Consider the following 12,209-nt stretch of genomic DNA (forward strand, 5'->3'; position numbering starts at 1 on the left):
GCCTCAGGTCAACCCCATAAAGGCAGCTCCAGAGAAGGCTTTCTCCCTGGTGCCGGCTCATCAAACCTTGTTGTCTGGTTGGTTGGTTGGTTGGTTGGTGTTTATTTGGGGGGCGGGGGGAGGATTGGGCTTGAACTTAGAAACAAAGTTGATCTGATCACCCCAGAAAAAGAAATTCGACATCTGAAGCCAACCTCCAACCTCACAGCACTTTAAAATTTGGCAATACAAACAGCAGAGGCCTGGTCTGGCCCAACTCCCAAGCTGTTTGGGAACCAGAGCAGAGGATTTCGGTAATGCTTCTGGCCAGGTTATTATTAGTAGGGCTGCCTCCAGGCAGATATTGATCACAGGAACCACTACCTGGTGTTAATCCCTGTCTGTCTCCTCTCTCCCCACTGCAGGTGAGGTGGCCCACAGCCATCCTAGCCAATCCAGGGCCAACCTGAAAGGGGATAAAAGTCCCCACAGCCTGGGGTGGGAGAATAAGGAAGAGGGCACACAGCTAGACAAGCAGCCTCAGGGCTTTGGCAACATTTTAATTGCACATAGATGAAGTTTATGTTTGTAGCTTCTGCCTCTGGGGTCCTTCCCGAAATGGCTCTACTTTCTTGACCTCTGGGGCCATAAAGGGCACCCTTACAAATCTGTATGTAATAATAAATTACATACATAACTAAACAGATACAATTCATAACACAAAGCAGAGGTCCAAAGATTATTTCAGTTTGCTAAATCTTGAGTGCTACTCTAGCTATCGGCTACCAGGTCAATTCGCTGTTGTGATAGATATCAGGGGACAAACAGGAGGCATGGATATGTTCTGCAGATAAGGTACCACAACAGTAGCTACCCACAGTAGACTAGCCTGGTGGCAAGAAGAGGAGTGAGGAGCTTAGAAAGTGCCTTTGCTAACGAGTGCATGATGGTAAGGGTTACCCATTTCTAATGGATAACATAATATGCCCTGACAATTCTACACCAAACCCTGTGCTAAACGGCAAGATGGAAACAGAGATGGAAACCTTGCAGGTGCAAGCATGACTGGGGAGATTGCCCGAGATGGCAAGATAATGCTCATACAGACAAGGAGTTTGAGATAAGGTAGATTCTGATGACCCTGAGCACATGTCTTGGGTTTAAAGGGCTCTCAGGCTAGAAGGAGACACAGCGCTTATATAACTATGTAACGATGCGGTTAAGTGGAAAGAACAAAGACTACGGAAGTAAAAAAGACAGGGTAATTAATTTTGGTGGGAAGGGTCAGGGAAAACCTCACAGAGGTTCTCTGAAGAGCCTTGGCTGACAAGAAAGGGGGTAAGGGAGGTGATGGTAATCTTGGGAAAGGGCCTGAGCAAAGGCCAGGGGGCTAGGGTGGTTATGCAGGTGCAGGGAGCAGAGGTAGAAGGGCATCCAAGTCTATTGTGGGTGTTGGGGCTGCAGAAGCCAGGTGACCCATTTCAGTTGGAAACCGAATGCCCTGCCAAGAAGTGTGGCAATGGGGAGCTGGCAGAGTTCTTCAAGCAAGGAAGTCATCGAGAGATTAACTTTGACAGTGGTGATAAGCGAAGGAAAGAAGGTAGAGACAGGCAGACCAGGTAAGGCGCCATTGCACTGGTCCAGTGACAGAGGCTGAGAGCCTTACCTGTGGACAGAGAATTCAAAATGGAGAGTAAAAGAGATATTTTGGAGAGGCATCCAAGGCAAAATCGAAAGAATCTGATTGGAGCTGGAGAGAAAGGAGAAGGTGATAGAACGTGGATAAAACTCGGGGGTGATGCCATACCTGACAAGGGAGAGAGGAGTTTGAGGTTTGAGTCCAATGATTTTGGGCTCAAATGTGTTAAGCTTGTGGGGCTCGTGGGACACCCAGTGGGAAACCAGAACTACAACTCTGGAGATCCAGTGAGGAGCTAAGAGCACAGATTTGATCCCCCAAAAATGTAAGCTCCATAAGGGCATGAATTCTTGAGCATCTGTTCACTAGTTCATCCAAGCCTACAACGGTGCTCGGCACATATCAGATGCTCAATAAATAGTTGTTGATATTTATTCACTGAACGAATTGTTTTAATGTTTACTTATTTTGAGAGAGAGCGCGTGCAAGCGGGGAAGGGGCAGATAGAGAGGGAGACATCTGTGTCTGTGCTGTCAGCACAGAGCCTGAAGCGGGGCTCGAACTCGTGAACCGCGAAATCATGAGCTGAGCCACCCAGGCACCCCTGTCATTGGATGAATTTGATGATCACCAACCCGAGGCAGATACAGCTGAGTGCACGGGAGATGGGTGAGAGCTCTCAGAAAGTGAAGAGCGAGGATGTGATGGAACCAAGAAGGATGCCCTAAGTATTTAGAGAATGTTTGCAGAAAGTTTGCGGTTAAAAAAAAAAAAAAAAAGGGAGAGAGAAAGGACGGTACCTTGAGGTCTCTTTAAGATGGATGCCTTCGTAGGGTTCATCAGTCAATGTCCGGGCAGGCAACAGACTTCCATTCAGATGAAGAGGCTGGATGAAGGGGCTGTTTGTAGAGGTCTGAGCACAGTGAAGAGAACTACAGAGTGGCAGGGCCCCAAGAGACTGACCACAGCAGGCAACCATTTCCATCCCTAGGTCTGAAAGGGCGATGGCAGTAAATAGTGTTACCGGAGTCCAGAGAGTGCTAGAGCCTTGAAGCAAGGGCCATTAGGCAGGAGCTGTAATGGTGGAGGGATAAAGGTGGTGCCACAGTGGGGAGCCTATTGGGGAAGAAAAGCCCCCAATCTACCTTCTCTTCCACTCTCTGATCTCTTTCCCATGCCTCCCACAGGCAGAATCCAACTGGAAACCAAAGGCAAGGGGGTAGGGGGAGACAGGATGTAGGGGCCAATTCTCCAAGGGACACAGAGTAGGACAGAGAAAGGAAGGAAAGCCATCTGATGAGGTGGGGCAAATAGAGAATTACCAACACAGAAACTAAAGAAAAAGAGCCAGGAGAGACGGAAACCTTGCAGGTGCAAGAATGACTGGAGATGTGGCCGGAGATGGCAAGATAAAGCTCGTACAGACAAGGAGTTCGAGATAAGGTAGATTTTGACGACCCGAAGCACATGACCATCCAGAAGGCCCTTTCTCCAGACTCGAGAAATAATTGCTCCATTGAGGTAGGTCAGCCTCCTTGTGTCCAGGGATGACCCTGAAGCTGTGAGTTTCAGGCATTGGGTCCAACTGGCCCACCCCATAGCCCCTTTGGGCATATTCTAAGAGTCTCTCCTTCCCTCTGGTACCATCACCACCTGCTATCTCTCCGAGGCCACGCGTGATGAATCTTCAGAGTGAGGCAGAAAGAAGCAGAGACCTCCTAAGGCATTTCTGTTGCCACAGATCCTGAAGCTGAGGTTCACCTAGCATGCCCACTCCGAACAGCTGTCTGTGGCACCCAGTGTGCCAGATGTGGAGATCGGGGCCTTGCTTTAGTTGTTTTAGATGTCCTAACAAGAGTGCCAGAAAATCATTGTATTATCATCCCTATCTTAAGGACAAAAGAACCGCTGTTGAGTATCGCTGAGAAACTTATCCAAAGTCACATTTAGTAATCTGACCACAGAGCCCACGCTTGGAACCCTTTCTGTCGTATAACTCACATTCATGGAGGTTCTGTGATGTGTGTAGACACTGGGAATTAAGCAGTGAACGAGGCAGACAGATCCCCTCCCTTCTAAGCGGGGTGGACAGACAGCAAGCGTATAAGCAAGCACAAATCAATATGATCATCTCCGAAAGCGACAGTGACTTTTCCCAGAGCCTCGCTGTACAGCTTTTGGACGCCCTCCAATGCCGAGCTCCCAAAATCCATGATCACAACACAAAACCCTGATTGTTAAGAAGGCAACACACCCACACAGCGGGTCTGTCTGCTGTTTGTGCGGCACCTTCCCACCAAGCACTTGAAACGTGTTAAATAATCATTGCCATTCCACGGCAAGTGCATTTCTCTTTTATTTTAATCCTATTATAGAATTTTTTGATGGCAACCTGCTGTTAGAGTACATCTAACTATGTTAAAGCTCCCCAGGCCCCGAGCATGAAAGAACCCCTTCAGAACACACGCTAGGACAGGTCTACCTTGTTAGCATGGAAATGAAAATAGAAAGCACCGCTCTGGGGCACAGGGAGGAGGACGGCTGTTCTAATACCAACGCTTAGGAGGCGATCTCTCCTTGTTCTCTCCTTCATGCTTCGGGTGGTAGTGGCTCCATGGTAAGGATTCTTTTCTGTATTCTGTCCCGCGCCCGGTGCTTGGTGTTTGAGCAGCGATGACTGGTAATATAACTCGCAACCCTTTAGCTAAAGGTCATCTCTGTTGCTCCTTATGCCCCAGTTGCTTTTTTGGTGCAAGGGAATCAGCAGTCAGGTCGGCTCCTGAACTTTGGTGGTGTTTCATTAACGAAATGGAAATATATATAATTTAAGTATTGCCGGGAGAACCTCTCCCTCCGCCTGCGATTATGCAAACGCAGAGCAGCCCTGGCGTGGCAGGAAGAACCGCTTCCTCGAGAACACAGAGTTCACATTCCCTCAACATAGTTTCAGTTACGGGTTGCCGCAAGAATTTGTAGTTTGATTATTTCACTCTAGAGAATAACAACACGCAGGTAATACTATGTTGGCAGTCAAAGTTAGAAAATACCCAGGGCACCTGAGCTTCCTGGGCCTTATGTATGTCCAGCAGAATACATAATGGGTGCTGTAAGTAAAATTAATAATTGAGGCCCATTTGAATAAAAGATGGATAGACGCATTCGCTCCCCGGAGTGGTGGTGGCAGAGGTCACAATCATTAGGCATCCCTCACGTGCTCCGAAAGGCCAGTTCCTAGAAAAACTGTACGGCATGATCAGGATCTCCTGTAAGGATAATGTCTTATTATGATCTTCGGGGCCCATGATACCACGTTAGGTCTCAATGTTATGTTCAGGAATCAATAGCGTTAGAATCATTAATACCTCACAAATGTTGTTTATGGATTCTTTTGATATTAACACCTCAAGCGGCACTAAGGGGATAAGAGCAGATCATTTTAAAGTGCAATTTTGAATTTTTTTAATGTTTATTTTTGAGAGAGAGACAGAGACAGAGACAGAGCGTGAGCAGGGGAGCAGCAGGGAGAGGGAGACACAGAATCTGAAACAGACTCCACGCTCTGAGCTGTCAGCACAGAGCCCGATGTGGGCAGGGCTCAAACTCACGAACCGCGAGATCATGACCGGAGCCGAAGTCGGATGCTTCACCGACTGAGCCACCCAGGCACCGCAAGAGCAGATTATTTTAAAGAGTTTGGGCAAGCCATTCCCATGTCAGCGTGGGGTTGTGTATGCGTGTATGTGACCACAAGATTCCTCACTGATATCAAAGAGTGATATATACTTCATCCCCTTAAAGAACAGTCTAGAAAAACATACTGGATGAATCCCTCAACTCGGGGGTTATATGTAAACTATTGAACAGGCCGCCAGATACGAGAGGTCACAATACCTGACTTTCACAATGCACTTGTCACGCACAGAGGCCCTGGGGTAGCCCACACGAGGCTCTCCTGCAGATGGGAGCATCTATTTACTTACTTGCTAAGTGCACTCCATGGACGTCAAGGACTCTGGCTAAATGCCAGTGATTCATAGAATAAAAAGTTACAGCCCCTGCCCTCAAGGAGCTCAGAACCTTGTAAAGAAAAGAAAGCACATATAAAACATAATGTACAACAGAAAGCATAAATGTCCAAAGACAGGGGTGTATGCAAAGGGTTATAGGAGTTGAGAAGAGGAGAAATTATTTATACTTAGAGGAAACAGGAGCCTCCTCTTCATGGAAGAGATTGTATTTTAAATGAAGCTTGAAGAGTAGATGGGATTTAGACATGGTTGTGGGCCAAACGTTAGTGTTCCCCCAGAATTTATACCTCGAAACCCTGACCCCCGATGTGACGGTGAACGGACGTGGGGCCTTTGGGAGGTAACTCGGTTTTGATGAGGTCATGAGGGTGAGGCTGCCATGATGGGATTAGTGCCCATAATTATAGGAAGGGGAAGAGACTACTGCTCCCTCTCTCCACCTGTGAGGACACAGCAGGAAGAGGGTCCTCACTGTGGAACTGAGTCTGCCGGAAGCCTTGCTCTTGGACTCGCCGGCCTCCAGAACCGCAAGAGTAAGCGTCTGCTGTTTAGACCGCCCAGCTTATGGTGTGGTTACAGCAGCCCTCGCTGCCTACGACAAACATGGACAGTCAGGAAAATGAGCACCCCAGAGGAAGGAAAAATGTAAGTGACTACAGAGGTGGGAAAGTACGGGACAGACTCACGGAGCAGTTCAGCCTGTCTGCATCCCAGGGCTCACGAAGCCCGGTAATAAGAACTACAGCTGGGACGGTAGATTGGGGTCAGACCATGACACGCCACGAATGTCCCAGGGAGGCATTTGGACCTGATCCTGTGGCACGGGGAGCCCGGTCAAAAATTATTTCAGTAGGAGAGTAACACGATCAGAGCCTCATCATCAATCAGCTCGACGATATTTTAACCTTAACAGGTAATGGTGGCAGTGAGCCGGCCCCGGATGCCAAGCTCAGCTGAATAAGGTCAGGCAGCGGGCTGCGTGTGCCTCTTACACCTGAGCCTGGAAAAATAACTGCTTATTCAGGCTGTCAGTCACCAAGTCGCTCGAAGCACCCTCTGTGCAGGACGACGATGAACTTCGTACTTAGCCGCAGGACTTCGCCCTGCCCCACAGCTGTCATCTGGGACCAGGACAAAGAAGAGGCTTTAGAGGATCTGAGAGAGGAGCCTGTGGGCGCTCCCATTTGTACCGCGTATTTCCGTGAGCTTGGCTGATGAGCCTGGTCAGTGTTCATTTTTCTGCATGAAACGGAAAAGCAAAACTCTGTTGATTTTATGTTTTACGGCTGATCGATGGGGGTCAGAGCGAGGGCTTTGAGACACGCTGAGGGGGAGGAACTGCGGGGCTTTTGATGGCCTCATTTGTGTTGTGTCTTCTTCTGGGAAAAAGGAAGGTCAAGGTGAATCCTCTTTCAGACTCAGATGGCTCCGGCGGCATCACCCCTGGGCTGAAAGAGCCAATGTTGGGGAGGGCGGGGGCAGGGCGCGGGCGTCGCCAGCCAGGCCAGGCAAGGAGAGGTGACGCTGAAGGGCTTTGAAGAAAGGCTGCACTTTTGGCAGAGGGACCCCAAACTGCACCTGCGTTTCTGCAGGCTCTTCAGTTGCTTTTTATATCCTCACAGGCTGGCTGGCTCTGGAATTGCTGAAAGGTGGAAAATCTGCATGCTCCTTGGGTGCTTGGAGAGACAGCAAGGGCAGGGAAGAAGGCGGGGAGAACTCAGGAGACCTGGCTCTCCAGGAACCAGGCATGTGCAATTCCGGCCCTGGCCATGGTGCCTTCAGCCAAGCCTCGTAATCTGTATTTCTGTAACACTGCCACTGATAATAATAGGTACCAGTTGTTATGAAATGCTTCACTTCTGTATGATTGCATTTAACCCTGGGAATAACCTCTAAGCATGTGATGATTGTCCTTATTTTACAGAAGAAGTCAGAGCTCATGCCAGGGTAAGGAGCTGGTCCAAGGCCACACAGACATAAGCAAGAAAACAGACCGGAGCCCAAATCCCACCCTCTTAGTGATTGGCCGTGCTGTCTCCTCTACCTTAGTCTTCTCACCTGTGTTATGGGGAAAACCGTCATAAGAATCAGAGCCCGGCTAAGCCTCAGTGTGTGTAGACAGGCCCTGTAAGCCAGGAAGGGCTGGGCAAATGTAAGACACCAGTGCTGTCCAATCCGCTCGGCCTCCCCTTTGTTAGAGACAAGATTTAGATGCAGATGTGTTTCCAAAGGCCAAAATGTCGCACAAACCAAAGCGCTATTATCATGAAAATTTGCCAGAGTCCATGAGGCCCCGTCATTATGTTACCGCTCAGGCATCAGGGAAGTTGAGCAACAGGAGGGGCTACCCTGGGATGCACAGGAAACATGTGACTAGGTAAGGAGGCTAAATGGCCACTTGAGCCCAAGCAAGAGGCAAGAGACACACGCGGAGATACATCTGCTCTATTCCATGGAGCGGAGACGGGGACGTCTTCCCCAACCCAGCCCCCAGCGTCGCCCTCCTCTCTTCTGCCAATTTAAGCTTTTTCCCATCGTTCTGCTCCCACCCGGTTTGCATGTGAAAGCGGCAGTGTGGACATCATTAAAAGTATCGTGACTGGAGGCTGCAATGAGACGCTGATGGTCCTATTAAGCAACAGATTTCATAAACAAATGCAACTCGTTCTGCCTGCAGCCTGACCACTGTCTGAGGAGCACTGCTGAAAATAATGCACCTGCTAGGGTTCTGCTTGAAGTTTCCGATGCCATGGAGCCCCAGCAAGTCACAAAGAACCAGGAGCTCTGCCAAGGGCTTGCTGCGGCCACACGGTGGTGAATGAGCCCCCCCTTTCCCACCCCGCCCCACGTCGCCCCCCCAGCCCACCCCCAGAAAGCCGGAGCGTCCCAGTTGCTGTTACTGCCTTGGCTACAAAGCCATCGGAGCAGCCAACCGGGGCAAGGGCCTCCCGAGAAATGACAGATTGAAAGGAAGAAATACTGTGCACTTGCTTGAGGCGAGTTATTTTAATATAATGCCGAGATGACAGCTCTCCACATTTAATCATCAGACTCCTGATTTTTTTTTTTTTTTTTGCCACGACATTCGAATTTCTCACAATTTGGAAAACGTTCCTTTTCTACCCATGCCTGACAGTTGCATGTTTGCAAAAAAAAAAAAAAAAAAAAAAAGTCTGTAAACTTCTCCAATTATTTTTAATAAAATGTAGATGATTGTCTACCTCAGCCCTCTGTCTCCCAACAGCCCCCCCACCCACAGCCGTTGGAAGGCCTGGGCCATGCCCCCCAGGCAAGGTCTCTGCCACTCTGTAGTTTGCCCCGAGCTACTATCTTGCCACTCAGAAGGCTGGCCTCTCTCTTAGTCACCTACATTATGACCATTTCTTTGTTAATGGTGTCTATGATCAGCACTGTCAGAGAGAGACTACACATTTGATTATCTGTGCCAACGTGGGCTAAAGCAGGCCGGCTGGCCCCCGGTCACAGCGACATCTCAACGTGGGGCAGACATGAAAATGGACATCAGCAGAAGTCTCTAGTTTGCTACTTCCTAACAAGGTGGGGCCGTATTACTTTCACACCCATTTCTTCTGAACAGATAAGAAAGAAGCTGAAACAGAGACACACGGTATCTTCGTTAAAGATGCGCGGCAGGATGGGACGGCAGCCGGGACCCCCACTCAGTGTGCAAGTGACTCGGCACGTTTGTTCTTTCACAAACTTTCAGGGAGCGTCTCCTGTCTGGAGGCCCTGGGGATGAGAAAATAAATAAGATATGGGTGCTTCTCTAGAAGAGTTAACAAGGCAATAGAGCAGACAGACAGGTAAATAAATAATTTGAGCACAGTGTGGAAGGCGACACAATCCAGGGAAGCTCAAAGAGAAGGGAGGAGGGCCTCTGCCTGCTGCCAGAACCACGCAAGTGACAGGAAAGAGCCAGGAGTGTCTCAAGAGCAGGCTGTCTTTGGGGAGGAAAGAGCACAGGCCACTGAACGGAGGCAGCATGGGGCAGGGCAGCTGGAAGGGACGATGGCGGTGAGAAGGGAGATGACTTTAGTGGTTTTCTGACTATTGAGGGTCTGACGCGCGGCCCAAAGCAGGCTGGACGAACTTCTTATATGTCCCCAATCCTTCTCCCCCTGGCCTCCACGAAAGGACAACCCCAAATCAACAACCTCTTGGGGCAACACCACCCCACTGCGTGATAAACCAACCGTGGTGCCTTCTACAGGGCTGAGGAGCCCTGAGGTTAAGGAACCCACTGCTGGTGTTCGAGTTACAGGAGTGAACTTTGCTCTTCTAGGAGGCAGCTGCAGACACTCAGCCTGTTCCTGGACTCGTGAAATACGTCCCCACCCACCCAGCAATGCTTTGTCCACCTTCAACCACAGCCTTCCCCACCGGGCCACCGGGCTGCACTCATTAACTGCAGCGGGGGCCTCTCAGAGAGAATGAGGCCATCATTAGTCCCCCTTCCCTGTCACCTGAGAGAGAAGTGCTGACATTCGTTCCCCTGGAAGAGTGACAAATCACAGCCAGGGAACCGGTGCCAGGAGAGAGCCCCGAGAAGCCACCTCCCTCCAATCTCATTTTCACCTATTTCTGAAGTGCAAAGCTGCGACTTGAGAATGGGTGGTTGTGATAATAACACGAGGCACTTTGCAGATCTGGGTTAGCTTCTGGATGGTATTCGGAGTAAATAATCAGCGCTTCTTTTCAGAGATCTGAGCTCTGAAGCTCCATTCACTCACCAGAGACAATGGGCGGGGGCACTGGAGTCCTCCCGAGGATGTCCATGGAGATAAGCGGCATCCCCTGCTTCGTCCCCAGGATTTAGGGGACTGTATTTGACACTCCGCACCTGGCCCCGCAGCACCGGTGGTGCTGAGGGGACAATTCCTGTACTCAGCCCTCTCAGAATTCCTGGGCAGGTCATTGCTTTGTAAACGCAGGGCGTTGTTCCCAAAAGGGCGGGTGCCTGCTTCTTTGTGAAAGATCCCATTCCTTCCAGCACCTGTCCTGTCTTTGCAATTTCCCTCCCTTCTCCTGCCAGGTGCTACCTTGAGATACAAATGAAGCTAAAAGAGCCCAAACTCTTTTACACGCTATACACTTCAAAGGGAAACTAAAATCTCTTGAGGTGACTGTATTTATTCTAGCACAGCTCGGTATCACCACTGCCATACCCCCTCGCCACAGGTTCCAAATGAAAAATTTTGAGGGCTATTGAACACACTCCAAGTTTTCGGAGCAAATCGTGGAAAGTTACTTAGCACAGTTGTCTCCGTAATTGTGATCCATTAGAGAAGCGTGCGGTGTTCAGCAGCCCTCAGCCTTGCACTTGTTCAGGCGGCGGGGCAGCGGGGGTTAGGATTCTGCACCGCAGTCCATTAGCACCAGCAGGGAGACGGCAGCCTGACGTCGCACCCCAGCGAGGCAGGCTCTGCAGCTTCGTCCTATTTGGTTTAATGGATCTGTTTCCCATATCAGAGGGTCACAAATAGATGAGGATAAAACCACTGCCACGGTGATGATGCCTTTTGAACTGGCCTGGTGTGCTCATCGAGAGGGCTGTCTTCCTCTCTTCCACCCACATGCCCAGGATGCTGGACTGCAGGGTCCGTGTGCATCCTCCGGGGTCCTTCTTAGCTTGGAAGCAACTACAGTGTTTCCCCTCTACCACCTTCATGGCCCCGGTCTCCATGGCCATGCCCTGCCTTCTAGTGTCACGATCTACGTCAGCAGCAAAGCCCCCGGATATAAAAGGGGCTGAAGACGTTCTAACATATGCGTTTTGTCTTCAGTTTCTCATTCGGCTATGCCCTCGTGTGAATGCCCTCGTGCTCCCTAATTCACTCATGGGAAGAGCATGGCACGGAAGAACGAGAAGAACCGAAAGTTATCATAAATCCTGTGCTAACTATGGGACAGGCAGACAAAAAGTACAGATTTGTAAACGTTGTTTTTATTCTTCATAACAACCCTGTAAGGGAGCTCTGATCATTATCCCCGTTTTGCAGGTAAGCAAACTGAGGCCAGAAGAGGCACTTATTAAGCAGATATTCTTGACTGCAGAACTATGTGTATTGTTATAAAAACTGTGGTAGTGGCCAGAGTTGAAAGCCTGGATGTTATCTCCTGGAGCGGAGGAAAGAATGCAAATTCCAGAATGAGACAGGCCGGGGTTAAAATTCCACCTCCCCTACTGATTAGCTATGAAATTTTATGCCATTTTCTTAAGGTATCTGGGCTTCAAGATAACTGCACCTAAGATTGATTTTTGTAAGAATTTCATATAAAAAAATATATCATGGGCTGAACACAGGGTAGGCCCTCAACATAGGCCTCCATCCTGCCCCTAACTCAGCTACACATCTCATGAACCACAACATTGGCTGGTGAATTGCTCATGATCACCCAGTGTTACCTTATGGTTATTTTATTTCTCACGATTAAGATGTACAAATGAAAGTGGTAAGGGCAACATGCCTACCTTCACTTCTACTCAAGGAAGGGCATAAAATAATGACACGAACCACCAAAATACCTAGAATGATTATCTG

At 49.3% G+C, this 12,209-nt stretch overlaps 1 long non-coding RNA gene across 1 annotated transcript; it reads right to left on the minus strand.

Moving 5' to 3' along the window:
• Nucleotides 1–8,637: 8,637 nt before the first annotated feature.
• LOC128775911 (uncharacterized) lies at nucleotides 8,638–10,961 on the minus strand. Its single transcript, XR_008420887.1, has 2 exons — nucleotides 10,398–10,961; nucleotides 8,638–9,396 (listed from the first exon to the last, which is right to left on the minus strand). It is a non-coding gene; the product is annotated as an uncharacterized LOC128775911 (long non-coding RNA).
• Between the last annotated feature and the right edge of the window lie 1,248 nt (nucleotides 10,962–12,209).

The sequence above is a fragment of the Panthera pardus genome, unplaced genomic scaffold (genome assembly GCF_024362965.1).
Source record: "Panthera pardus isolate Hobbes unplaced genomic scaffold, ASM2436296v1 HiC_scaffold_1, whole genome shotgun sequence".
Lineage (NCBI taxonomy): Eukaryota > Metazoa > Chordata > Mammalia > Carnivora > Felidae > Panthera > Panthera pardus.